Genomic DNA, 15,539 nt, shown 5'->3' with positions numbered 1-15,539 from the left:
GGTAAGTACTATCCCCCCACCCTTAAATGTAGACCCCCCTCAGTGCCAGACCGCGCTGCAGCAGTTCCATGCACACCACTATTCCTCCATCCAGCAATCTGTTCTTTTCACAGACTACACCAAGGAACTGCTGCTTCCAGCTCTCCAAGGGAGTCACAGAACTCCTTCTTCTCCTACTGGACTGGCCCCTCATCACTGGCCAGCTCTGGTTTATATAACCCTTGGCAGGTGGGGCAAGTCTCATGAGAACTCAAGCCAAGATCTCACATGAGTTGCCCCTGATCCTGTGATGACTCTTCAAGCTACAGCACGCTGCTATCCTGTGGGGGCCAGGCAGATGCTTTCTGGCCAGGGCAAGCAGCCACCTCCAGGGCTGCATGGCCAGGAAGGACCGACACTGGCCAGGCTGGGAGGGTAGGTTCCAGAGTGCCGGCCCGATCTCTTGTGGCAGCCCACAGCCCGTTGGGGGATCCCCAACAGAAGGCCTGTGAGAAGAACTAAAACTGGTGCAGGTTGCTTGTGAATTTCATTAAGTCTACCCCCCGTTTTTTCCTCAGGATGCAAATACTGGCTTAGGGGACAATACATTAAATATCTCACACTTTTAAAGGTCTTTGTTTAAAACCCAACTGACAAGTCAGTAAGGCTATTCACATAACTGGGCAGGTGCAGGGGGAAGGCAGGATCCAATTCACCTTGCCCCCCAATGAGCAAGGAAACGCTGCTGGGAGCACAGCTCACACTCCCATACAATCTGCACTGCTCCATGCCGTGTGGGCGTTCACCATGATGTGTCCTCCCGATATCCCACAATGCACTGCATTTGGGGGATACCCCCATGAGACAGGTGCTCTAGGCACCCTCTTTGTGTATGATTGGGTTGCACTCAGCCCAAGCATACAAATGACCCTGTACCTTAGATAAAGGGATAAATAATCTTCAGCGCCCTCTTTAGATACATTGCATGGGTCCACACAAATATTTTGTTATGTAGAAATCCTCTCCATGTTGGACAATCCTGCTATGTGAAGCAGACTTGAATCCCATCATGTACTGGAGCTATTTGTATGCTTCTATAAATGTGTGTCTGTCACCATGACGGGGGGGGGGGGAACCTGATTATAGAAGCATCCTTCATACTCGTATTTAAAAGGATAAAAATATACACAGAGCATTTGGCACTTTTATAAAAGATTTATGATGAATGGGGGAAAACATTGGCAGGTTGGGAGAGCACATAATGACACTTTGAAATTTCACAGGTGTTGGGAAGCTGTAAAGGAAAGGTGGGAGCAGATGGATCTTCGCACCCGCTTTTCAGGGTGCATTTTAAACCTGGTTAACTGACCTTCAGTTATCTGAAGTATGGCTTTCACCAACCTTTGACCTTCTGAATGATCTTTCCTGCGTTCCCCATTTGGGAATACAGGCAGCTGTCGCCATCCATGCAGAGGGGAGACAGAGCCAAGAGACAGCAGGTTTCTGTGTGTTGCCAGCTCTAAGGCGATGTCCTGGTTTGCACATTCTAATTCCCTGCATGGGATAAGTGATAGATGATGACCCAGTCCTCAATGACTGCACTTCATCATGCAGAGGACCAACCACACACTTTCTCTCCTTAACAAAAGATAAGAAATAATATGAGGGGCCTTCAGGTGAGTGGGAACTGAGGTGGACTACCAGTTCGTATATTATGATGTTGCTGTGGTGATGAAACTGTGGTGATGAAGCTGCACAGAGGAGTTAGGGGGTATTAACTAGGGCTATGTTAACCGCTCTTTCTGTACTTCCTGATAATATTGCAGAGGACTTCTGCACACATTCTTTTCAAAAATTAAACCATTTTGGCCACAGTCCATCACAGAGCTAAGTGCTCTTGAGTCTTTCAAAACCAATGTGGTTAAGTGCACTTAATTCTGTGTTGGCTGTAGGGTTGCCAATAATCTAAAAATATTGGGGGGAGTGAATTTTTCCCCAGCATTTTTCACAATTTCAGTGCATTAAAACCTCCAAAACTGCTTGCAAGAGTCACCTGGAGATTGATGCTGATTCCAGAGGCTGGGCTGGGAGGAAGGCAACCCTAGATGGATGTATTGTAGCTCATACAGATAAATGCTGCTAGCTGTATAGATTTACGTGGAACACTGAGCACATGATTAATATGTTCAGCTCCAAAGGCCTAATTGCAAATATATTGAGAGCTGAGGGCCAGTACAGGAGGACATTGAGTGTGTCCTGAAGTGTGCACTTTAATTCACTGGAGCTATGGGAGGGCCCAGCTGGCCTGGGAAATGCTGACTGTGAACTGGGTGTGCACCTTAGTATACCGGAGAATACACAGATGTCCAACTGGGCTTTGCTTAACTACTAAATGAAAAAAAAATCTTATTTGAGGTAAAATAATAAGCCATACCTGTATTCTGTTTATATAGAGAACAATAATGAGGTCATTATCACACAATCAAAAACTAGAGCTCTTCTCATGATCAGTGAGAAGAATTCCTTCGAGGTCTGAGTGGAGAGTGGGTTTCACTCACTCTCCCTGCAGATGATCACTTACCCTTCCCTGGGGGGGGTGGATCACCCAGCAGCTCCGGCGGTCGGATGCAGGGAAGCACTGCCACATGTTGCCCTGCCACAAATCGCCCTGCTCTCCAGAGCCCCAAAAATGTACCGCACAAGTGTGCGGTACGTTACTAGGATCCCCTCCCCACCATGACCGAGTGTGCCCAGTGAGGCCGATCCTGAGGCGAGCGCTCTCTTAACCCCATTTTTCTGATCATCTGCCAGCCCCAAGAGCTTGCAGCCAGGGCTGGGAGAGTGTGGGGCTCCCGGATGACATTGGGGGAATCCCCATAATACACTGCATACTTGTGTGGTACATTGTGGGAGTTCTGGGGCCGAGTTGATGTCTCCTGGCACCCCGACCCTCCATACTGCCAGAGAAGGTAGTTGCACATCTGGGCGTACAATCTCCACACCCAGACCAACAGAGGGATCGTGTGGGGGAAGTAAGCTTTTTTGAGGCTTCCTCCCCTGCCCCTCCAAGCCCTTTTTCACAGATTGTGAGAAAGGCTCTATATAATGGGCAGCATCCTGACTAATGCTTCTGCGAGTAGTTCTGCCCATGCAAGGGTGGAGGGGCCATTTGCACTGATCCCTCTTCCCTCTGTAGCACCCTGTGCTTCTCGAAAATATATCCTTGAAAATTGAAGGACCCTTACCACCCCACCCACTTTGGTGTCCCTTGGAGCTACCCATGGGGAACAGGTTTGTTTGTTTTTCAGTTTCCCCATTGTTCTCTATGACTGAAACACTCAAACACTTTTGAGTTTTGTTCCATCAAACCAAGTCGACTGCTGTTTCAATGAAATGTTCCAGCTGTCTGCATTTTCTTTCGAGCTCGAAACAAAATGCAAAATACATTTCACACACATCCCTAATTTCTACTGACAGCATAAATGCAATAAAGCAGGGCAAAGGAATTTGTTTCTGGTACCTTTTGACACCTGTGTTCTCGACTTTTGTGCTACACACACACACCCCACTGCACCTGTAAGGACAGATGGTAGATAGGAGCCATACCCAACATATCCAGATAAGAACACATTTACTAGACAGATCCCTTTGTATCTGGCTTTTAACAAGCCTTTTGTGTCACACTCTAAAATAAATAGTTTCTAGCAGTGGCGTCACTAGCATTAGACAAGGGGAGACAGTTGTCTGGGGGCCCCCACTGCCTCAAGGGCCCCCCAGAGGCATGTCACATGACTCCCCACCTGCCCATTTTGCACCCTTATTGAGTCTCTTGGAGATCGGCACTTCAGCAGTAGCAGCGAGTCAAGAAAGGGCTCACTTTTCTCCCAGCCCTATTGGTTCTCCTGGCATCTTGTGCTCCTCTTCCACTTGGAATTTGTATGGAACTGCATAGCCCAGGAAGCTGGCTGTTGGCTTGTTGGTCTCCCTCAAAGAACAAAAGTAAGAAGACATTTTGTAAAAAAATCAACCCTTTGCTGTTTGGTTGGTTGGTTGGTTGGTTTGTGTGTGATTTGTCTCTCTTGGTCAAGCTACCATGATGCTCACACTCTCCCCCCACTCCCATGAACTGTGTGTATATTGTACATGTGAGAGAAGCCCCATCCTCTCTCTCTCTGTGTGTGTGTGTGTGTGTGTGTGTGTGTGTGTGTGTGTGTGTGTGTAACATTTGTATATATAAACATTTTCAGTGTGTATATATAAGTGTATATATATAAACATTTTCAAAGTATGCCAAAACTATTCAAGTGCAAATTTGTAAGAAAAACCCTCCCCATCCCAACAGTATACCTTCTTGTGAGAAAATTAGTTAGTGCAAAAGTATTAAAAGCTTTGAAATGAAGTGGGGGTGGAATGCTCTGAAAATGGATGTTTTTGATTTTGTTCCTTTTTATTCCTGAAGTTACACTGCTTATGTGAGCCCTTTGGGGACAGGAAGCCATCTTATTTATTTATTATTTCTCTGTATAAACCTCCCTGAGCCATTTTTGGAAGGGCAGTATAGAAAGCGAATTAATAATAATTATTATTTCTTGTTTACACAGTCAGACAGGTGTTATTGACTGGTTTGTTTTATCCAGACATCGAGTCCTTCCCAAGGACCTGGGATGCCAGAATTTTATCATCAATACTGTTGGTTATTATAGATATCGTCGGAAAATATAGGCTGTTCCCAGTAAAGCTGCTTTTTGTAAATGGCTGATGGTGATTTCTGTGGCCCCTATGGTATTGAGGTGCACTTCAAGGTCTTTTGGAACTGCACCCAGGGCGCCAATTACCACTGGGGTTATTTTGGTCTTTTTCTGCCACAGCCTTTCAAGTTCAATTTGTAGATCTTTGTATTTTGTGGTTTTTTCTATTTCTTTTTCTTCTATTCTTCTATCCCCTGGTATTGCTATGTCGATTATTTTGACTTGTTTTTCTTTCTTCTCGACTACAGTTATATCTGGTGTATTGTGTGGCAGATGTTTGTTTGTAGTCGGAAGTCCCATAATATTTTTACATCTTCATTTTCTTCAACTTTTTCAATGTTATTGTCCCACCAATTATTATTATTATTATTATTATTATTATTATTATTATTATTATTGCTCTAATCTGGTCTCTGTGTGTGTTGCTTTCTCCCCCCCCCCCCCGCCCTTATTCAAAATATTTATATGCTGCTTTTTTTGCAACAGAGTTCTCACAATGGCTTAAATAGCAAAATATGAGAAAATGGTTCTCTTAACATGTTTCCCCTTTTAAACGTTACTATATTATTTTATTTTGCTTTGTGCTTGTAGCATGCTCCCCCACCAAAAGTCTCTTTTTGTACTGTGTACACTTGCTTCAAAATAAGGCTTTGCAAATCATTTCACAAGAAAATCATTTTTAAATTGCACATGAAATGATTGGTTGCCTTTAAATTCTGCAAAATTGGGGTAACTCCATATATGACATTCTGCTGTCCTATTTGAAATGGACAATCAAAATGGTGGCTTTTCTTTCTGTAGTGTATAGACGTACTATACATTGTATATATACTGTAGTATATCGACATACACTATAGTTCATATGATTTTTTTTTTTGCATATGATTTTCTTGCTTAAATGAAATGTACTAAATAAAAGATCAAATTCAATTACATGCTGCTGTGATTGGTGTAAAAATGCTATTTGAATGTGCTTCTGAGTACATGCTCAGGATTGGAGTGGCCCAGTGAGAGTGTCTCAGCTAAAGTCCCACAGTGAGTTTCATGACTGAATGGGGAAAGCAAGTCCCGCAATCCTAGTCTTGACACTCTAATCACTACACCACACTGGTTCTCAGCTGTGTGTGTAGGATACAGCAAAAATCTGATGGAGAAAAAGGAGATTCATTTTTTGCTGTGAAGCAAGCTGGTGGGGAGGAGAGTGTTGAATACCTTTAAGAGAGCATGAAAGGGTTTCATTCTCAAAATGCGGGGAGGCTGTGGGCCCAAGCCCTAGATCTTTTAAGTATCTAGCAACACCTTTGTAAGGGAGAGAGGAAGAGTCATAGGATTTTCCATGCAAAAGTTGGTTTTAGGAGGTATGTTCCGAATTTCTTCTAAAAATAAAAAAATCAATCTTTCCCTGAGTGTATTTTAGTGTAAAAAGTAGTGAATTCGATTAATTTAAGAACGGGGGGGGGGGGGGAGGAAGAAAAGGAATGAGAGAAAGAGCAGAGAGGAGGAGGAAGATAAGGTTAGCGGTTGTTGATTTTTACCCACAATAGGTAAAACAGCAGAGCACTAAGGAATGAGCACACACTCCAGTTACAGAGTAGGTAGCAGAGGATGGTTTGGATATTGCAGCTATTTAGAGAAACGACATGGAGATCCTTGTATGACTAAACACTAAATATTTATTGGTTAAATACACTTAGATAGGAAAGACCTATATCTAATCTAAAGGACTACATAATAAATAGGTAAGGAGAGAGAGAGAGATGTTTCCATTTGCTCTCTAGGAGGAAAGGAAGGATTGTGACTCAGCACAGGAAGTGCTGCAGAGTCAGTTCAGAGGTCATAGAGTAGGGACAGATAGGGAGACCCTGACTGACTGTCTCTACTCCCAATGCCCCTAGTGGTCATTAGGGCAGTTGGTGCAAAAGGTCGATGCACTGGAAGTTCATCTCCAACAGATAGGTGGTGTGAGGTGGGCGCAAGGCTATGTGTGGCTCACCAGAGGTGCATCAGAATCTAATCTGGCCCACCACCAAATTTTAGTTTGACACCCCCTGGCATAGTGCATTTGCAAGAGAGAGAAAATCCAAGCCCCAAATATTTATATTGGGGGGGAGCAATCTTTTATGGGGGGAGTTCTTGTTGCACTCCCTGTAATTTCCTGCTGGATCCGCCCCTGTGAACTAGATTCAATGTGAACTAGATATTCACCATATTCATAATGGGGATGTGAGTGTGAGTGCACTATATATTATGAAGTGTGTTTGTGTGTGTATATCGGTGAGGGGCCCATTTTAAAATCTTGTCTCTGGGCCCATTCCAACCTTGCTATGCCCCTGGTTTCTAGCTGTGTTGGTGGACGCTCCAGTTGTTTTATACCTTGAACATATCTCAGTACCTTCTGAAATTTGCAGAGGTTCTAGGGTGAACACTCAGGGATTTCTCAGCAGGCAAGCTGAGTAAAAAGTGCTCCCTAAAGACAAAAATCTTCAAAACATGGATCTATATTAATGGGAGTAAGTTGTATATTCTCCTCCGTTCCTTATGTAGACAGAGTGTATGAGTCAACCAGAGCCTAAATGCAGAGACAGATTCTTCCGACTGAGCTGCAGAGAGTTCTTACACTGAGCTCTAGTGGTCTTCATCTCCATCCCTCGTGGCCACACACTGATGGATGCACAGAGCTTCTCCCAAAATGGAGCACCTGTTCATTTCCCCTAGGCAAAGCAACTACTTCATCCAGAGCATTTTAAAGTATACAAAAAACTGTACATGTTCTCAGACTGTGTGGACAATCCACAAGGGGAATACCTGCTATAGAGACTTAAGCGGAGGTTATATTGCACCAAAATCCCAGGCTCAGACTGGAACCAATTAAAATGTTTTCCAAAAGTCTGCAGTTGTTAATCAATACCTATGATGCCAAAATGGAAATCCCTTTACAACACTGGATCAGCAAAGAAGGCCAGTCTCTCATAGTTGCTCAGGAGCCCTGATCTAGCGAAGAGAAAGTTTTTGTTTCTTTTTTTTCTCATGGCAATGCCCCATTTACCCTCTTTAGACACCCAATTCTAATATTTTCCCACTTTTAAAAAGGACCTGGCACTATTAAAATAAAATAATCACAGCCAGCCATCTCCAAATGACAGTTTTAAAAAGTCATGTCTTATTCGGGCACCTGAAGAAGTACAATGTCTCGACAGGTCCATCCAACAGGTCTCCAGCACAGGGGCATTCTACAATGTTGGTACCGCCATTGAAAAGGCTGCGCTCCTGGTAGATGGGCCACTATACCTCTGACAGCAAGGTATATATGTTCATGGTGAGATTCAAGTTCTGTCTGTGGTGTTCTGTCCATGATTATCCATTCACACATGCAAGTCATTGCTTGATGGTGCAGTTATCAAATGAAGAATATGCATGTGGGAAATATCAGCCCCCAAAGTAATGTTCTTCTTTGGCCTGCTCCCTCCTTACCCAGCACAACAAAACACACAACACCCTTATGACAAGGACTTAAGCAGTCCCAAAGAAGTCTATCACACTTACAAGACTGAAGAAACCAGTATTCTTATCACAAGGCTCCAACTAAGTTTGAACCTCTGCTGTGCTTAGACAAATTCACAGAAGACAGGTCTATCAGTGGCTACTAGTCCAGTGGCTATAGGCCACCTCCAGCCTCAGAGGCAAGATATCTCCGAAAGCCAGTTGCAGGAGAGCAACAGCAAGTGTGAGGGCATGCCCTCATATCTTGCCTGTGGACTTCTTGGGGGTATCTGGTGGGCCACTGTGTGAAACAGGAAGCTGGACTAGATGGGCCTTGGGCCTGATCTAGCAGGGCTGTTCTTATGTTCTTTCATAGGATGTGCCTATATTGCCTATATTGCTCCCTGTATTGTGTTACTGACTCCCCAAACCTTTATTAGGATTTTTAATCAAGATTTTAATCATCTACCTAGAGACTTCAGTAGTGGGTGGTATACAAATATGTTAAACAAACAAACAAACAAACAGATCCACCATTTCTGTATACATTATCTGTTGAGCCCGTGATAATAAATGCAACACATATGTGCCAGTAACCTGATAATCCACCCCACACCATTTCAGTGACCTAAATCTGCCTCCTGACCCTCTATTCCTTATGCAATCTAATGATTAATGCTGAGACCATGCTGTGTTAATACAAATTTATTATAAGCAGAAATGTACTGTGCACTTTACAATACCCTGAAATATTCTGACTTTCATTCCACTTTCCTGTATACAAGTTAACTCCTGTCAGGATCTCAAGGGATGACATAAAGCGTTCTGCTGTCATATGGAAATATGAGGTGTCTGCATATGCCTTTAATATATGCTGAGCCCAAGTTCTGAAAATCTTTCTCGTTCTTTTAAAGACAGCCAAATACAAAATCAATGCAATTTTCCTCTGAAGAGAGAGTTGCATTTTTATTTTTTGCCTAGCAGCACCAAGTTATTAGAGGCTTGGCTATTTTTATAATCCTAATAACTGCATATCTTTCTTATATTCATGAAATATTTCTATCCAATAGACGTAAGGATGAGGGTTAAAACCTGTGTCTAGTAACAAAAATTATGGTAACCATGCCCCCCTGGAAATCTGCACATGGTTTATAAACAGACTCTAATCCACTTGGGTCAGTACTAGGAAAATGGTATGTATACAATCAAGGGCGTAGACCGAAGAGAGGTGGCCATGTTTCCATATGGGTGGCTTCTCCACTCACAGGGGTGCCCCCCCCCATGCGGTGCACTTATGAGCATGTGTGTGCACTCCCACTCACCTGGCTTCCCTCATCCTCCTTCCATCAGCCAGGACCCAGGATGGGTGCAGGGTAAGCAGCTAAAGAAGGCAACTAGCAGCGTGGAAATTTGCATGGTCATCCAAATTGCCTCCATGCATGCTCAGAGGTAACACAAATGGCCTCCTCTCATCTGTGGAGGCCAGAACCACATTGCCAGGCTGATGGGGGGAGCACCGGAGTTTTGAGGCATGGCCAGCTGCTGCCACTGGATTCAGTAAGCACCTTCTTTTAAAGGAGTCCGCTCACCACCACCACCCCAGCCACCCTTAGAAGCCTGGATTCCCCTTTGTTTGTAAAGCGGAATTCTGACCGGAATCTCCTTTACAAGCATAGCCCCTTGGACCATTGGACCAGGTTGAACCGGTCCACAATGGACTGGGCTCAGTCTGGTTCGATCATGGACTGAACCGCCTCTCCTGGAGGCTGGTTCAGTTTATGGTTGAACAGGCTCAGTTCATTGTGGACCAGTTTGATGTTGAGCGTTTTGTACACCCACCTAGTGCCCTCAGTTATAGCTTTTTATTAATCATTTTTAATTTGATACTTTCACAATAATTGTAATTTTAAATGTGGTTTTTAGCCTGGTCAAGTGGCGCAGAGGGAAATGCTTGACTAACAAGCAGAAGGTTGCCGGTTTGAATCTCCACTGCTACTATATCAGGCAGCAGCTCTATAGGAAGATGCTGATGCTGAAAGGCATCATCTCATACTGCACGGAAGGAGGCAATCGTAAACCCCTCCTGCATTCTACCAAAGAAAACCACAGGGCTCTGTGGGTGCCAGGAGTTGAAATTGACTTGACAGCACACTTTACCTTACTTGTAACTTGTTTAACTTTATTAATCTTTTATTTTACATTGTATCAATTTCATTTATGTAGTGAGTTGCCCCAAGCAGTGGTGTACTGGAAGGGTGGGGTATAAATAAATTAGATAGATAGATAGATAGATAGATAGATAGATAGATAGATAGATAGATAGATAGCACTCTGAGTGCATCTTGTTTCGGCCATATGAAGCAATGGGGAATTCAAAACACCTTATTTTCCCCCATGGGTAGCTCCTAGGGATACCAAAGTGGGTTGTGTGGTAGGGCATGATGGGTGCTACATATCATTGAACCCACAAAATCGACACGCAGGTGATTTTAACCAAATTGTTAACCTTTTAACCATAGGATCCTATGAGGTTGGGGGGGGGAGGTTTTTTTTAAAAAAATTGCCCACTTGCCCATTTTGTTTGTGGGTTAGGTGGTATGTAGCACCCATCATGACCTACCACCCAAACCACTTTGGTTTCCCTAGGAGCTACCCATGAGTAATAATGGGTGTTTCGAGTTTCTCCATTGTTCCCTATGGCCGGAACACTTCAATCACTCAAATTGTTTCAAGGTTGATTCATTAAAACAGCTGGCATGGCTGCTGTTTTGATGAATCGATTTGAGGATTTTGTGATTCATTTAAAGCTTGAAATGAATCGCAAAATCCATTTGTATACATCTCTAGTGTGATTGGATAGTTCCAGCAGGCATGTTGAAACTCCAACAGAATTCCATAATGACAGGAGAGTGTGAAATCTCCCTGTTGTAGGGATGTGAAAACTGTTTTTAGCTTGAACTGGATTCAAACTGAACTGGCCCAGTTTGACTGGGTCAAGTTTGAACCAGACCAGCTCTCCAAAGAAGTAGGGCTGGTCTGAGCTTGAGATGAACTGGGCCCAGTTAGGATCAAACTGGTTTGACCCAGTTTCACCAGTTCTAGTGCTTGCAAAGGGGAATCCGGTAAGGATACCCCTTTACAGCACCAGGTAAACCCTACAGAGTTTTAAAAGGGCAGGTAGTGGGTGAAAGGTTATATCACATGCTGCTCTACACTGTGGTGGCGGCAGGGTGGTGGCAGCTCACCTAGGCCCCACTGATGCTTCTCCCCATCAGCTAGGGCCAGCGGGGGGCTGGTTTAGGCCTTCGTGCAAGCACAGAGGCCATTAGAGTGGTCCATGTGGAATCCATTGTGGGGTCAATTTGCATCACCATGCATGTTTCATGAAAGCATGATTGGTCTGGGCAATCATCTGAATATACGTTTGGAGAAGGGTGCATCATGCATTCTAGCATATACTTGCTTAATTTTGATAACGGGAGAGAGAGAGAGAGAGAGCGAGAGAGAGAGAGAGAGAGAGAGAGAGAGCGAGAGAGAGAGAGAGAGAGAGAAAGAGAAACAGGATAACCTTGAGCTTATCAAAATGAAGAAGAGGGCTTGCATTCCTTTTCCTTTTGTCTCTTTTCAGCTCTAACTGGGTCTGTCCCGCATCTCTCTGCCTATACTCTAATGCAGTCAGAGAGGGGCATTTTGTCTGGCTTCTTGCAGTTCTTTGCAAATAACCCAGAAAGCACTTTTAAGGAAAACACTTTGCCAGAATGACCTTTTGTCTCGAATTCAGCCAGTGTTTCCCTTCCAAACATACTAAGCACAGGGAAAATGGTTGGAAGACAAGGGGGATATTCTCACAATTAACAAAAATCGAGCTAGGAGAGCTTAGCCCGATTTTTGTTAATCGTAAGAACCACTGGGCTCACAAGCGAGCCTGGTGGGTCTTGAGTGGCTAATCCACTCAAGTAGCCTGCCCCTTAGCCCAAGCGCTCAGCAAACCCGGGCTATCTGCTCGTGTGTAGCCACAGCGCGGCTCCACACCATGGCTACTCGCAAGTAGACCCCCAACCAGGAGGCGAAATGCCGCCTCCCAGCTCCGGGGGTCTCCCCAGTATGCCCTGCACGCTCGAGCAGGGCATACTGGGGCTTGCGTGGCCGCGCGGCCCCTGCTCCCCCCAGCCCCCACCTGCTCCATCACGGAGCCAGCAACCGTGTGGGTGGCTGATCCGGCTGCCCATGGCTCCCTGTTCGGTTGTCTGCGGGGAGAGCAGGCATAGCTCGCTCTCCCCGCAGTTTTGCAGAAAGCGTCGTGAGACCCGCCTCAAGGTGTGAGAGGTACATTGAAGCACCCCAAAATGGCATATTGAGCATGGCTAGCAACATGTATGAGCACTGAACATAATTTGTGAACAGGGCTATTGTGAAAGTAAAATCCAAATGAAAAGGCAGCTCTTTATTTAGCTGTCTTCCTCCCTTTTCTCACATCAGAGAGATACTTGTACAGTAAATATAAACCTCAGAAAGACAGCTCCTGATCAGTGGCATAAAGTGTGTCATAAAGTCATTTCTTACTCCTGCGCCCACAGAACTCTGTGGTTTTCATTGGTAGAAGGGGTTTACTATTGCCTCCTCCCACACAGTATGAGATTATGCCTTTCAGCATCTCCCTGTATCACTGCTGCCTAATATAGTAGCAAGAGAGATTCAGCTGGCAACCTTCTGCTTCTTAGTCAAGCATTTCCCCTCTGCACCACTTATTGGATGTAAAACACACATCTAAACTGTTTTGCTTAGACTTTGCCACACCTCCACTCTTTAACATATGTAAATATTTACAATGTATTTCAAATATACAGGATATACAGATATACAACATCAGGAGAGGAGAGTGGTCTTGTGGTAGCAAGCATGACTTGTCCCCTTAGCTAAGCAGGCTCTGCCCTGGTTGCATATGAATGGGAAACTTGATGTGTGAGCACTGTAAGATATTCTCCTTAGGGTATGCAGTGGCTCTGGGAAGAGCAGAAGGTCCCAAGTTCCCTCCCTGACATCTTCAAGATAGGGCTGAGAGAGATTCCTGCCTACAACCTGGGAGAAGCCACTGCCAGTCTGTGTAGACAGTACTGAGCTAGATGGACCAATGGTCTGACTCAGTATATGGCAGCTTCCTATGTTCCTATAAAAATGTGTGGGAGGCCAGTTCTGTTTGGGACTAACCATCTCCCTGTGCCATTTCCCTGTTGAAAAATATCCTGCAAAGATGCTCCCAAAGCTGCTATTTGTAGCAGCTTAGTGGAGGATTTGGGGTGGGAAAACAGTGCAGAGGATAAGAGCTCCCTGGATCATTTCCACCCCACCCCCACCCCCACATGGCTGCATTTGTTAAAGAAAAAGAGAAGCAGCCAGCTCTCTTACTTAATAATGCAATAAATGTCATGTGTACTTTGGCCCTGAGTCTCACAACAGCTCTGCCCATGATAGGCCATTCTTTTTCAACCCTCGGTTATAACTTTGCTGCACATTGCCTGTAGTGGTGTGATATGTCCCCCAATAGCTTAAATCACAGTCTGGTGTGCCTAGTTTATGAACTAGAGAAAAATTGTTTCTCTCCTAGATTAAGTGACACAGGTTTTTTCCTCCAGTGTTGCTGGAAGTTAATGGCCATTTCCATCAGGAAATGCTCCTACACACATCGCTCTGAAATAGTTGCACTCCTGGACAATTCCCATTCATTTCAATGAGGCTTGAAATGGACATGTTTCCAGTGGATTACACCATTCAGTATGCCAATAAAAACACTGCTTCTCGCATGAACTCTGATCTCAGCGATCTATCACCCATGAATATAATCTTGAAAAGGATTTTGTAGCTAGTACTCTAACCTATATTTAGGAGAGTGGGGGCATCCATTTTTATGCCATTACACAAGCTCTTTTGATGCCACTCTAAGCTAGTGGCTTTTGTTTTTATTTTTTGGCTGCCTCGGTTGCAACTTTCTCATGAGGGAGGAAAAAACCCAAAAGTTAAGAGGAAATGACATAACATTCAGAGACAATTGCAGGCATACTGTAATTACAGCTTTTTGGAAGCATTCATATAAATGTTTGCCACTTCCAAAACACATTTGTCAGAAACTGGTACAAAACCTGTCACACTTTTCATACACAAATGGAATGTTTCTAACCAATACAAAGGAGACCACATCCTACACTGGTTTTTGCTGTGCCTGCTAGATGCTGACACTATTTCCCCCACCCCGCCTCATTTACTGAAGTATGCATGGCTTTTCGGTGGTGGTGGTGGTGGTGGTAGTGTTGCTATTAGTGTTGTTATTATTGTTACTATTTATTGGAAGGAAGGGGAGCACCAGCAAATCTAACTTAATTTCATGTTTATCTTTATGAGTGGCAGATTTATAACTATGCCAAATGTTACCCCCAAAAGACATGAATCATAACCAAACAAGTTGCAAAATAATATTTTGAGGCTCCTCCCCATGTTCTATTCCCACCATTGTGGAGTCAATAAAAACATAATGCTTGAATATAAGGATATATATAAGGAATATAAGGCTGCCATAAGGAAAGAGGAGGGAATTTCAGCAGGCACAGCTTTTCTTTCCTCTGCATGGCAATCTGCACCTGCTGGAATTTCATCTTTTGTGCATCTCTGAAAGGTACAGAAGACCTGACCACTTTGCCATGTGGCAGCTCCAAAGATAACTTCATAGCAAGTTACACAATTTACAGAAAAGAAGTAGTCCAGAATCCATAGTCTGGTGTTCTTCATCTATATATTTATTTCTCTAAGACGTACTGGTGGCTAATCCCATGTGTGGCTGCTCTCGTGAGAGTTTGCGATCAAGCTGCCGATTAGCAACGGCAACGGCGGTGGAGGGAGAAGTGGTGGCCTGGCAAAAGGCTGCTCACGGGGGGGTGAGAGAAGCAGTGGCCCAGTGAGCCACCAGCTGCCAAGAAACCGGGGGTGGTGGTGGAGGGAGAGAGAGAACTGGCAGCCCGGTGAATGGCTGGCAGGGAGAAGCAGCAACCCAGTGAACAGCCGGCCACCAAGAGGAGGCGAGAAAAGCAACGATCCAGTGAGCCGCCAACCACTGAGAAGTGGGGGGAGGCGGAGAGAAGCAGTAACCCAGCGAATGGCTGGCTGGAGGTAGGGAGAAGCAGCAGCCCGGTGAATGGCCACCAGCGGGGGATAAGTGGGGGGGCAGAGAGAAGCGGCAGCCACTTCTCCCCCTGCCTTGCAGCCAGCTGCCAGGGGAGGATGGATTGGGCTAATGGTGGGGGGGACACAGACTGGAGCTGAAGGGTGGGAGACAGGGAGAAC

The sequence above is a fragment of the Hemicordylus capensis genome, chromosome 2, assembly GCF_027244095.1.
Source record: "Hemicordylus capensis ecotype Gifberg chromosome 2, rHemCap1.1.pri, whole genome shotgun sequence".
NCBI lineage: Eukaryota > Metazoa > Chordata > Lepidosauria > Squamata > Cordylidae > Hemicordylus > Hemicordylus capensis.
This window is presented reverse-complemented; position numbering follows the sequence as displayed.